This window comes from Crocuta crocuta, unplaced genomic scaffold (genome assembly GCF_008692635.1).
Source record: "Crocuta crocuta isolate KB4526 unplaced genomic scaffold, BGI_CrCroc_1.0 scaffold94, whole genome shotgun sequence".
Lineage (NCBI taxonomy): Eukaryota > Metazoa > Chordata > Mammalia > Carnivora > Hyaenidae > Crocuta > Crocuta crocuta.
The window spans coordinates 1,284,777-1,298,558 of NW_027530180.1; the positions used below are offsets into that span (position 1 = coordinate 1,284,777).

At 37.1% G+C, this 13,782-nt stretch overlaps 1 protein-coding gene across 1 annotated transcript in view; it reads right to left on the bottom strand.

The window, feature by feature from the left end:
* The window catches only part of NPBWR1 (neuropeptides B and W receptor 1), a 23,507-nt gene that overhangs the window by 1,684 nt on the left and 8,041 nt on the right, over positions 1–13,782 (bottom strand). The gene's annotated exons all lie outside the window — the stretch shown is intronic.

Genomic DNA, 13,782 nt, shown 5'->3' on the forward strand with positions numbered 1-13,782 from the left:
AGAGGAGAACTCGCCCGAGGCACCGCACCTTCCGGGACCGGATGAAACCAACCCAGTACTGGCTCTCTCTGCTTCCGATTGCTTCCCCACCTTCCCTTCGGGAGAGCAGCAAATTAAAACACGGGACTCTCCCCTGCTTCCCTCAAACAAATTTCCTTCCCACAAAAGCAAGCAACAGTCCAAATAAGGTGCATTTGTGGTCTCTTGTGAGGCATTTTTAGAGAAGCCAAGATACTGAGGAGGAGGCTGGACGTAGCCAGTGGAAAAAAGTCTCTGGATGCAGGAATACAAGGGCTTTCTTTACCCACTCATTCCTTTTTTTTTAAATTTAATATTATTTATTTTTTAAGTAAGGAAGATAATTTTTTTTTTACAAATAGTTTACTGTCAAGTTGGTTTCCATATAACACCCAGTGCTCGCTCATTCTCTTTTTACTAGTCTTTGCATAATTAGACTCCCTGCGGTTTCACACTTTGTGTGAAGAAAATGACAGGAAAGTCAGACTATGTCCATGGGGCAAAATATCTGAGAAAGCACTATCTAATGCTAAGTGAAAGAAACAAAAAAAGGTTATACATAATATATATAAAACATATGTATAATACACAGATTATACATACATGTATATCTGTGTGTATGTATATATGTGGATGTATACATATATATGTATGTAGTTGCTTCGTTTTCAAATATTTGGAGATTTTCCAGTTTTTTAAGTTATTAATTTCTAGCTTAATTACACTGTGGACAGAGTACATTCTCAAGGTGATTTCAGTTCATGGGTATTTGTTGAAATATTGCCCAGTATATGGCTATTTTTCCAAATTCTTCTGTGTATGCTTGAGAATAATGTGTATGCTGCATTCATTGCATGCCAAACTAGTGTCAACTAGTCAAATTTATCATTATGTTCCTTAAATCTTCTCTCTCTATTGGTATCTTTATCTGATTGCTTTATCAGTTACTGACAGATATTGTATAAAAAAACCACCAGTCAATGAATATATGTTTCTGTATGCTTTTAATTTTTTACTACATAATTTGAGCCATTTTTTATTTTTTAATTTTTTAAAATTTTTTAATGTTTTATTTACTTCTGAGAGAGAGACAGCATGAGCAGGGGAGGCGCAGAGACAGAGGGAGACATAGACTCCAAAACAGGCTCCAGGCTCTGAGCTGTCAGCACAGAGCCTGATGCGGGGCTCAAACCCATGAACTGTGAGATCATGACCTGAGCCAAAATCAGACGCTTAACCGACTGAGCCACCCAGGCGTCCCTGAGCCATTTTTTTAAAGGTGCACATCAATTTAAGATTGTTATCTTTTCCAGTGGCATGGACTCTTTTATCATTATAAAATATCTTTCTTTAACTGGGTTACTACTTGTTGTAGATAGTCTCTTTTGTTTATTAGTATTACAGCTATTTCTCTTAGTATTATCAAAGAATATCTTTTCTTAAATCTTTTTACTTTAAACTCTCTATGTCCTAATGTTTAAAATGTGTCCCATATAAACATAATAAAGGTTTTTTGATCCAAACTGACAATATTTGTCATTGAATTGGAATATTTAGTTCATGATGGTTTTAATATTAATATTTGGGTTTGCCACCTATGTTATTCTTTGTTCTCAGTTTCTCTTGTTTTCATCCCCCCTTCTTATGTTCTTTTGGATTAAAATTAATTCTTTTATTATTCAGTTTCCCACACTTCATTAACTGATTAGTTCTACATGTTTTTATTTAAACTGCTGAAATAAAAATTGATATGAAATTCTAGATTTTCAGGTTTTTCATTTCAGCAGTTTTGATGACAGTTTCTTTTTGCCCTCGTTGTTTCCGTTGGAAAAGTGGTTTCCTGTCTTACTATAGCTCTTTAGGTTTCTTTGCCTTTTTTTCTAGAACTGTTCTTAAATTATGTCTTTGATTTTGTCTTTTGGCAGACAAACTAAGATGGCTAGGAGTGGTTTTCTTTCCATTTATGCAGGTTTGGATTTTGTAAAGCTTCTACATCTGTGACTTGATTTTTTTTTTTCCAATTTTGGAAACCCATCAGTATTCACTCTTTCAGTCACCATTCTGCCCAATTCTCTCTCTTTGCTCCTACTGGCACTCCAATTAAATGTTTGTTAGACCTTCATGCTCGTTTCTGTGTTTCCTACCCTTCTCCCTCTCTCTACTTCAATCTGGTCCCTCAATCCCAGCTCTCTTGGTTACTCCCCAATTTCTTCAAACAGCTGTTGGCTTTCTTTCTTAACTTCTCTGGTAGCTCATAATAGCAAGGGTTTGTATGATATAAGAAGCTTTGTCATAAGGAAGCAGGAGTTAATATCTAAAGTTTTCTATACAGCATAGCACCAAATTAAAAAGTATGTATGTATGTGTCTTTTCATATACATAATCATGTGTAAGTATGTGTGATTATGAAACATGTACATCAAAATATTTAAAAATATTTTGGTAAGATAAAAATTTGGCAGTAATTTTTATTTTCTTTGTACTTCTCTGAATTTCCAAAACAGTTTTTATAGTGAGGATGTATTACTTTGGTGTTAGTGTTTGGTTCTTTTAGACCTCAATAGAATTATGCTGTGAATCACTAGCACATTGCTGGAAAATCCAAAAGTATTTGGAGATTAAACAAACTTTTAAATAACATATGGGGCAAAGAAGAAATCTCAATCTTAAATATTTTGAACTAAATGAAAATGAAACTACGGCTTACCAAAGCTTGAAATATGCAGCAAAAGCAGTGCCTAAATGGAAATGTATAGCATTGAATACATATATTAGAAAAGATAAAGATCTAAAATCAATAATGTAAATTTTCACTTCAGGCAAGTAGGGAAAAAGAGCATATTAAATACAAAGTAATAGAAAAAAGTAATAATGAAAATAACAGCCTAAATCAATGAATTTCAAAACAGAAAAATAGAAATTATGTCAATTCTCTACAATCTCTTTCAGAAAATAGAGATAAAGAAAACCCTTTATAATCCATTCTGTGAGAAAGCATTATTCTAATACTAGAATCAGACAAACACATTACAAGAAAGGAAAACATACCAATATCTCTCATAAACATAGATGCAAAATCCTCAACAAAATATTAGCATATTGAATCCAAAAGTGTATACAAATAATTATACCTTATGACCAAGTGGGATTATCCCAGTTGTGCAAGCTTGATTCAACATTTGAAAATCAATTAATGTATTATATATCACGTCAGCAGACTGAAGAAGAAAAATCTCCTGATTATATCGATAGATGCAGCAATCCAGAATCCAGTAGCCATTCCTGATAAGACTCACAGCAGGAATAAAGTATAACTTCACCAACTTAATAAGAAACATTAACAGAATACCTCCAGTTAATATCATACTTAATGACAAGCTATATGTTTTCTCTTTAAGACTGGAAACAAAGCATGTTTTCTCTTTAAGACTGGTTCTGTCTCACCACTCTTGTTTCAAAGTCATACTAGAAATACTAGGTAATACAATAAGACAAGAAAGGGAAATAAAAAGTATATAGATTGGTAAGGAAGAATTAAAACTGTCTTGTGTCACAGATGACATGATTGCCTATGTATAAAATCCCAAATAATCAACAATAAAGTGATTATCACAAGGTTGCAGGATTCAAGCTTAGTATAAAAATTTAATTTCTTTCCTATATACTAGCAATGAAACATTAGGATTTGAAACAAAAATCATAGCACCATTTATATTAGCAACAAAAATGAAATAAAAAAATAGGCAAAAATCTAATAAAGTGTGTATAAGATCTATATGAGGAAAACTATAAAAACTTGATATAGTAAATCAAAGAAGTACGAAATAAATGGAGAGATCTTTCATGGTCATGGATAGGAAGACTCAATATTGTCGAGATGTCGGTTAGTCCCAATTTAATCTATATATTCAATGCGATTGTAAAAGTAAAATTCCAGCAAGTGATTTTGTGGATATGAACAAAGTGATTCTGAAGTTTACATAGAAATCCAAAGACCCAAAATAGCCAACGCAATATAGAAGAACAAAGTCAGAGCACTGACATTTCCTGACTTTAAGATTTACTGTTAAATTACAGTAATCAAGACATTGTGGTATTGGCAGAAGAACAAACGAGTAGACCAATAGAATAGAATACAGATCCCAGAGACAGACCCACACAAATATAGTCAGATGATCTTTGACAAAGGAACAAAGACAGTTTAATTGAGAAAGGATAATCTCTTAAACAAATGGTGGTTGAACAAATAGACATCTACATGCAAAAAAAAAAAGAAAAGAAAAGAAAAAAAGAAAAAAGAAATGAATCTAGACACAAGCACAGATCTCATACCCTTCACAAAACAAAGTCCAATGGATCATAGATCTGAATGTAAAATGTAAAAAACCATAAAGTTCCTAGACATTCTATACAGGAGAAAATTTGGTAACCTTAGGTTTGGTGATGAGGTTTTGGATACATCACCAAAAGTTTGATCCAATAAAGAAAAAATTGATAAACTGGACTTGATTAAATGCTCTGCAAAAAGGATAGTGTTAAGAGAATGAAATTACATGCCACACATAGGAAGAGTATATCTGCAAAGCACATACTTCCTAAGGGACTTGTATCCAACATATACAAAGAACTCTTAAAATTCAAGAATAAAAAAACAAACAACTTAAAAAATGGGCAAAGGAACTAAACAGAAACCTCACAAAAGACACAGGGTTGGCCAATAAGCATATGCAAAGATGCTCAACACCGTGAATGATGAGAGAGCTACAACCCAGTTCCATGGTTAAAATGTAAAGCATTGACAGCACCAATAGTTAGGGAGAAGGTGGAGTCATAGGAACTCTCCTTCTTTGCTGATGAGGATGCAAAGTGATGCAGACACTTTGGAAAAAAGAGTTTGGCAGATACAAATCCAAATGTAGTCTTAGTATACAACCCAGCAACCACACTCCTAGGTATTTAGCCAAATGAGTTGAAAATGTATGTTCATATCAGATAAAGGGCTGGCATCCAAAATTTATAAGGAACACACCAAACTCCACACCTGAAAAACAAATAATTCAGTGAAGAAATGGACAGAAGACATGAACAGACACTTCTCCAAAGAGGACATCCACATGGCCAACAGATACATGAAATGATGCTCAGCTCCCGTCATCATCAGGGAAATACAAATCAAAACCACCCTGAGATACCACCTCACACTGGTCAGAGTGGCTAAAATGAACAAATCAGAAGACTCTAGATGGCAGCGAGGATGTGGAGAAATGGGCACCCTCCCCCTACACTGTTGGTGGGAATGTAAACTGGTGCAGCCCCTTTGGAAAACAGTGTGGAGGTTCCTCAAAAAATTAACAATAGAATTTCCCTATGACCCAGCAATAGCACTGCTAGGAATTTACCCAACGGACACAGGCGTGTTGATGCATAGGGGCACATGTACCCCAATGTTCATAGCAGCACTCTCAACAATCGCCAAATCATGGAAAGAGCCTAAGTGTCCATCAACTGACGAATGGATCAGGAAGATATGGTTTATCTATACAATGGAATACTATATGGCAATGAGAAAGAATGAAATCTGGCCATTTGTAGTAGTGTGGATGGAACTCAAGGGTATAATGCTGAGTGAAATAAGTCAGGCAGAGAAAGAGAGATACCATATGTTTTCACTCATATGTGGAATAGGAGAAACTTAACAGAGGACCATAGGGGAAGAAAAGGGTAGAAAAAAAATAGGTAAGGAGAGGGAGAGAGGGAAACCATAAGAGACTGTTAAATACTGAGATCAAACTGAGAGCTGATGGGGGTGGGGGAGAGGGGAAAGTGGGTGATGGGCATGGAGGAGGGCACTTGTTGGGATGAGCTCTGGGTGTTATATGGAAACCAACTTAACAATAAATTATATTCAAAAATAAATAAAATATAAATAAAAGTTTGAAAGGTTTTACAAGAAAAAAAAGAAAATGTATGTTCACACAAAAACCTGCACATGCGTGTTCATAACAGCTTTACTTGTAATTGCCAAAAATTGGCAGCAACCAAGATGTCCTTCTGCAAGTGAATGGATACATGAACGAGTCCACATGTCCAGACAGTGTGGATAGTATTCAGTGGAATAGTATTCAGTGTTAAAAAGAAATGAGGTACCAAGCCATGAGAAGGCATGGGGAAAACTTCTGTGAATATTTTTTAGTAAAAGAACCTAGGTAGAAATGCTCTGTACTATATGATGCTAACTATATGATGTTCTGGAAGAGACAAAATAATAGAAACAGTAAAAAGATCAGAGATCCTCCAGGGTTTGGAGAGAGAGAGGCTGAGAGGCATGAATAGGTGGGGTACAGGAAATTTGTAAGGCAGTGAAACTATTCTGTATGATCCTATAACTATGTATACATGATTTCATGTCTTTGTCAAGGCCCAAAGAATTATACAACACAAAAAGTGGTTCCTAATTAAACTATGGGCTTTATTTGCTGATAATTGGTTTACTTTAACAATTGCATTAAATATATAGCCTAAATTGGGAAAAACTGACATCTTGACAATCTTGAGTCTTCCTATGCATAACCATGAAAGATGTCTCCATTTTTTTAGTCCTTTGATTTACTATATCAAAATTTGGTCGTTTTCCTCATATAAATCTTATGCATACTTTATTAGATTTTTGCCTAATTTTTTACCTCATTAAAAAAAATTTTTTTTTACTGTTTATTCAGTTTAGAGAGAGAAAGAGAAACAGAGTAAAGTGGGGGAGAGGCAGAGAGAGAGGGGGACATAGAATCCGAAGCAGGCTCCAGGCTCTGAGCTCTCAGCACAGAGCCCATTGCGGGGCTCAAACCCACAAGCTGTGAGATCATGACCTAAGCTGAAGTCGGCTGCTTAACCGACTGAGCCACCCAGGCACCCCTTTTATTTCATTTTTGCTGCCTGGGTGGCATTAAAATGGATAATCATTTGCAACAAATGTACCACCCTAATTCAAGATGTTAATAATGGGGGTGGGGGGTGCCTGGGTTTCTCACTTGGTAAAGTGTCTGACTCGATTTCAGTTCATGATCTCACAGTTCATGAGATCAAGCCCCATGTTGGGCTCTGTGCTGACTGTGCAGAGCCTGCTTGAGATTCTCTTCCTCCTTCTCTCACTGTCTCACCCCTCCCTCCCATGCTCTCTCTCAAAATAAATAAACTTTTTTTTTTAAAGGTGTTAGGTTAAACTGTGGTGGCAGAGGAATACATGAAAATTCTCTGTACTTTGTGCTCAATTTTTCTGGTCCAAAAAAAAAACCTATTAAAAAGAAAAAAAAAAACCCTTTCCAGAATCTGTAAATGTAGTAGAGTTAATGAGTTCTTACAAAACATAGTGAACTTATATTTATATATAGAAAACACAGACTGTATCGTTTATGTTGTCATGTTTCCTTTGATTCTGAATTTATGAGACTAAAATTATATGTGAAGGAATAAATTCCAAGAGAAATGATTTAAATTGAATGATCAATAAAGAATATTCAAAGTTAAATCCTTCTAATTGCTTTATTATATTCCATTTCAGTGCCAAGTCAACATTCAGATTCAAATATGAAATACATCTATACAGTTTTTACAATTTTAATTAGGGCTTAATCCACTTCTTCCATGAGAAGCAAAGGAGAGAGGAAGTATAGTTAGCAACCAGCCAATATTAGGTTAAACATTTTCCTTAAGAAATTTAGCTGTCAGTTCATTGAAGGCTGGCTGATGGCCTATTTCACTACGATGATTAAACCTAGTAGCTCTTCTGATCAATCACTGCAGGATGGAAGAACTCACGTGTAAGGAAATGACCTTATTTCAATCTCTGCAAACAAATTTCTGCTTTTGATACTTTGGAGGTATAAGTCCCATAGTCAAATGTCATTTTTTCCTAAATTTTTAAAGCTTTTATTTATTTTTGAGAGAGACATACACACAGAGTGTGAGTGGGGAAGGGCAGAGAGAGGGGAGGAGACAGAATCTGAAGCAGGCTCCAGGCTCCAAGTGTCAGCACAGAGCCCCACGCGGGGCCCTAAACCACGAACCGCGAGATCATGACCCAAGCCTAAGTCGGATACTTAACCAACTGAGCCACCCAGGCGCCCCTTAAATTTTTTTTAAATGTTTTTACTTTTTCCTAATGTTTATAGATCATCTTTTCACTTACAGAATTGAAGTCTGAAGCTGACACAGATGCAGGAAACCATTCTGATATCAGTTTGTTTTTACAGCTTAGAAAGATAAGATGATAAACACAAATGGGTCAAAATACCACAAAATATGTCTTCATATTGGAACCCTGCGTGCCGAGAGCATCATTAGGATTGAATAATGGACAATGAAGGTACTGTCAGCCTCAAGTCTGAGGGCAAAAGTGTATGCATAATGCTGCTTTGTTTACACAGATGTTCCTCACAAGAAATTTCACATAATAAAATAAGTTGCAACATTTATCTCTGTTCATTTTTTTGGAAGAAAGCTGCTTAGAACTGCTTGGTTAGGGCTGTCTCCAAATGAAATGTTTTTGATGACATGAAACCGATGACAACACTTTTGATGTCTCCGTGTTGTGTTTCCGAAGGATGCACTGAAGGAACAAGTGACCAGAGCCAAGTGGTCACTAAATTCATTAATTGAATCTCAGGGGGAGATGACCCCTCCTCACCACCTTGGAAGCTAGATCAGTAGCATACTGACTCATGTAAATGTAGATGTAATTTCTTACAATATAGAAGTATATGGTCTATGCCGCTATCAACCACATCATGGCAAATTGTGTCATCGCAAGTTGTATAGATGGACCATCTGCAGGGGCTGATGCTTTTCGGACTGGGCTGACTCATCTGAATTTCATTCAACACGACGAATGCTCTCATTTCATTTAAATAGTGTATCTCACCAGTTTTTACATCTGCATTCATCAAGCCACTGATAATATTTCCAAGAGTTGATCATTGCTCCATTTAAAATCTTGTGGTGTAGTTTATTCATCTTCCTCACTTTTTCCACTAATTGTGGCCTCAAGCAGTTCCAGCTTCTCAGTCAGCTCCCTCTGGTGGTAGTTTAATCATTTATTTTCTTTACTTCCTGATGGTCTTGTTCAAGGTCTAGAGGAGTTGCCTAGAAGAAAATATCACCCAACATGTCTGAGATGTGCCTGCCTTGGAGTGTGGACGGATGTATGGCATTTCCAATAATCAGCAAGTAACCATAATGCATGACACCAAGAAATACAAAAATGAGAAAGCACATAGTCTATTGGGCAAAAGTGTTCTGCAAAAGAATAGTAAGTAAGAAATAAAAAACAATAAAACAAGGTAAATTAAGACTGAATCTGTTTCTTTATTGCAGGTGCTTCAGAACCTTCAGCAAGCTCATGTAAATCAGGAAATTCTAAGACAGACAACAGCACACAAAATTCTCTAGACTTCCATCACCCTGATGTGGATGTCTTCAAGGGATAAGCATTCTTCAGAACACACTTTAGAAAAGGCAGTGTAAAATAGAGTACTGTAATAACAGCAAAGTGGTGTTCAGACAAAGTCTAGTGCAAGTCCATAAGGAGGAATTGATTGTCCTTTCCAGAAGGGGGAAATTAGAGAAGGCCTCACTGAGAATGTGACATTGTAGATAGTTTTTTTTTAATAAGAAATGTGCATTCTTTTTTTTTTTTAATGCTTATTTATTTTTGAGAGAGAGAAAGAGCGTGTGAGCAGGGAGGGGCAGAGAGAGAAGGAGACACAGAATTCAAAGCAGGCTCCAGGCTCCAAGCTGTCAGCACAGAGCCCGATGCTGGGCTCGAACTCATGAACTGTGAGATCGTAACCTGAGCCGAAGTCAGACACTTAATTGACTGAACCCCCCATGTGTCCCCACTGAAGCTAGTTTTTGAAGGCTATCCTGAGAGTAAAATGAGGAGAAGGGATAGTTCTGGTTAAGGAGAAAGCACCAGAGAAAAATAACTAATTAATTAAATTTAAAAAATGAAGACACAGAAGTATATGTTTTTTCTTTTCTTTTTTTTAAATTTCTTTAACGTTTATTTATTTTTGAGACAGAGAGAGACAGAGCATGAGCAGCAGAGAGGAAGAGAGAGAGGGATACACAGAATCTGAAACAGATTCCAGGCTCTGAGCTGTCAGCACAGAGCCCGATGTGGGGCCTGAACCCACAGACCATGAGAACATGACCTGAGCCGAAGTCGGACGCTTAACCGACTGAGCCACCCAGGCGCCCCAGTATGTGTTTTTTTCTTGAAGAGAGTAATTTTGAATTTCTGTTCAGAAAGAGAGGGGTGCCTGGGTGGCTTTGTTGGTTGAGTGTTTGATTCTTGCTACAGGCTCAGGTTGTGATCATGCGGTCGTGAGATCGAGCACCTTGTTGGCCTACTCGTTGATAGTGTGGAGTCTGCTTGGGATTCTTTCTCTCCCCACTCTCTGCTCCTCCCCTCTCTGTGGGTATGCATTCTCTGTCTCTCTCTCTCTTTCTCAAAATAAATAAATAATAAACATTTTAAAAAAGACTAGTAGAAAGATGGGGCCACTTACCATTTATGGAAAAACATGAAAAAGAACAATTGACCAGAAAAAGCTGGAAGATGAAGGGAGTGCTATGCAGAAGGTAGAGGGAAGGAATTATTTTGGACTTGTTAACTGTGTGATGGAATTCTTAATGAAGTTTTAATGAGAAAGTTGGAAATTTGATCCTGGAGATTAGAAGAGAGGTTTAAGTAGATTATAAACATTTTGGGGATCTTCTCCTATAGGCAATATCCCAAAATATGGGAATAAAGTAGCCTATTGGAGATCAGCCTTTGATGATATTAATCCTTACATCCCGGAAAGCAAATTGCTTGATAAAGATAAAAAATCATGTCCATGTTTACAGTGACAGAAAATAAGATTTCTGATCTTCATGTATGTAAAGCTTCTTAAAGATGAAATGACTATGTTTATATCATACAACACTCAGCACAGCCAAATGGTATATCCTCAAAAATTAGAGTAAAATTTAATCTTAAGTCTCTGATTTCTCAGACATCTTTTATGGTATTTGAAAGAAAACAGGTCTGCCTTCTTCTAACCTGAAGTATGAATCTATCATTATTTCACAAGGTGTAGATAATGGATTTGTTGAATGGTAAAGGGTGTAGAAAGGACAGAATTGAAAGACTAGTGAACAAGGAAGACTTGGAAAGAGGTGTGTAGGTATATCCCTCAAACATCCTTTGTATTAGTTATCTAGTACTGCATAATTAATGACCCGTCCCCAAAGTTCGGATAATTATTGTTAGCTGAAAACAATAATCCAGTAATGGCTTAGCTGGGTCCCCTGCTTCATAGTCTCATAAGGCTGCAACCAAGGTGTCAGCAAAGGTGACAGACTCAAATGAAGTCTCAACCAGGAAAGCATCCAGTTAGAAGTCACTCACATGATTGCTGGGAAGATTCAGTTTCTGAACCCAAAGGCCTCAGTTCCTCACTGGCTTTTGGCCACAGGCCACCCTTCATTGCTTACCAGGTAGCCCTCTCCATCAGTGCAAGAATGAGAAGGAGAGAATGCCAGCAAGAGAGAAGTCAATCTTTATAACCTAATCTTGGAAGTGGCATATCATCGTTTTTGATATATTTCATTTCTGAGAAGTAAGTCACCAAGTCCGGCCCACACTCAAGAAGAGGGGTTTACACAAGGATATAAATACCCAGGCATCATGAGGACCTATTTTGGAAGGCCGCATACCATGGCATTTCAGGTGAATATTCATTAAAGGGTACACACCACCGAAGAGCCCCTCAATAATCAGGTGGACAGTGGCGTGCTCTGTGGATGTCAGTCAGTATCTTCCTCCAGCCCAGCAGTGTCCATGGTGATAAAGATGGAGACCATTCCCGGGCTCAGTCACACACATTTCTTACCACGGCTGATGTAGCTACCACTGCTGTCTAATGTCCCAACAACAGAGAGAAATGCTTTTGTCCCAGATATGGAATGATTCTCTAGGAGGAACTACCAGCTACCTGGCTGCAGGTTGATGAAAATAGATTTGTTCCATCATGAAGGAGTCATGGATTCATCCTCATTGGATGTTAACTTTACAAATCAGTCTTTAGGTAGCAGGACTTTCATTGGAAGGTGGCTGAATTCAAGGAGTCATTAGAATGGTGGATGACAGATACAATTACTCTTGGAATGGTGGTTCTCCTCATTTGGGAGAAAGGGTAAGAACCTCACTTGTAGGAAGGATAGCTGCATCTTGTCAGGTGAAAACATGAGTGTTTAACTGCCATGTGGAAGTTTAAGTGCATGAGGAAGGGAACACATGGAATCTAAAGAACCAAAGGGGTAGACAGAGCCACTTGTCAATTCATTCCTTCTAGATACCAAATGGACCCTTCTTTGACCGACATTGTGATATTTTAGTTGGAGCTTGTAAATATTTTTCCCATGCCAGCTGAGACAGTGGTAGGCTTTGTCAATAGAAGGTACTGAAAGACCTTTCCATGGACAAAGCTAGAGGGAGGGTGTCTTTTCCTGATGTCACAGGGCTTTTTCCTGTGGTGTGGCTGCCAGCCCCACTTCAGTGACACTGACAATCACCCTGGACGACCAGGACCCTCCACTGAGTTTCTCTGCCATCAACTGCTCACTTCTCATGGGTCTCTGTGGCATGTGTCCTTCAGTACATTTCTTCACCCTGGGAAGGCTGCAGATATGTGTGGCAGCCACCGCCTCGCTGATGAGGTCTGAATTCAGCCTCAGGGAAGACCGGCTTCCAAGTTGTTCATTCATTCTTTATTTTTTTCTTAGGCCTGCTTCATTCTATTTTCCATTGTTTCTATTTTTGCATTCCTTAAGGGTTTTTTTTAACCTCCTTTAGTAGTTAACTACCTGTTTCCAGTTAATAAACTTTAATATTGATGCTCCACACCAAAAATTATTGCTGTTGTTTCTGTCTCCTGATTGGACAATGGTTGATACAAATCTTATCAATATTTAATCTTTGTTTTTTCATTCTCCAATTATAGTCTTATAACATGGATACTTATGTTTGGTATGCTGTACAAACATTTTTATCAGGAAAAGTAAAATTCAAGGGTATAACCCTATAATGCTCATTCATCGAGTATCTCATGTAGATAAAGTGGGATAGGAGAGAGAAAAGGAGAATGGTATTGACTTTTTTTTGCAATTACTTTGTTATTATATTATTATAATTATAATTAACATATAATTATAATTGTTTTTATTATACCATATATTATAGCATATTATGCATATACTATTGTTACTTGATAGCATCAAACATAATCACCCCATGAAAAATCATGTATGAGTTAACAGATTTTGCATTTTTGGGGTGCCTGGGTGGCTCAGTCGGTTAAGAGTCCGACTTCAGCTCTGGTCATGATCTCACGATTTTTGAGTTCAAGCCCCGCATCGGGCTCTGTGCTAACAACTCAGAGCCTGGAGCCTGCTTCGGATTCTGTGTCTCATTCTCTCTCTCTGTCCCCCTCCCTCACCTGTGCTCTGTCTCTCTCTTTCAAAAATAAATAAATATTAAAAAAATTCTTAAAGATTTATCATTTTCATAATTTTGTCCCATTTATTTACCATACAATACAAAGAATGCCACAAATACAAAGAATTTTTTACTTAAAAGAGCCTGTATTGAAACAAAAAGAAGAGTCATATATAGTGATAAATACAGACTGAATTTTCTATTCTGCTTTTTTCTCTTAGAAGTATATA